Here is a 232-nt window from a genome sequence, read left to right as displayed (position 1 = left end):
TATATATATATAGTTGTACACTTTCAATATAACTTGACTATTTCACAACAACTTTGAACGAGGTGCATTCAATCAGAAAAAGCTGGAAATATTTGTTTTATAATTTAAACTATTTTACTTTCACTTATTTTCCTAATGGAAATTTCCAAAAAGAAAGAGAAAATAATCAAATTAGGTAGAGTGCTTTTCATCTGTAAAGTACTTAATTCACTGGATTATCGAGAAAAAAAAA

General features: G+C 25.4%; 1 protein-coding gene across 2 annotated transcripts in view; it reads right to left on the bottom strand.

Annotated features, from left to right (window-relative positions):
- The window catches only part of LOC107721617 (protein ABHD13-like), an 8,075-nt gene that overhangs the window by 6,584 nt on the left and 1,259 nt on the right, over nucleotides 1-232 (bottom strand). The gene's annotated exons all lie outside the window — the stretch shown is intronic.

The sequence above is a fragment of the Sinocyclocheilus rhinocerous genome, unplaced genomic scaffold, assembly GCF_001515625.1.
Source record: "Sinocyclocheilus rhinocerous isolate Xijiao unplaced genomic scaffold, SAMN03320098_v1.1 scaffold30, whole genome shotgun sequence".
Classification (NCBI taxonomy): Eukaryota; Metazoa; Chordata; class Actinopteri; order Cypriniformes; family Cyprinidae; genus Sinocyclocheilus; species Sinocyclocheilus rhinocerous.
Note: the sequence above shows the minus strand (reverse complement) of the source record. Positions and strands in the feature narration are given on the sequence as shown.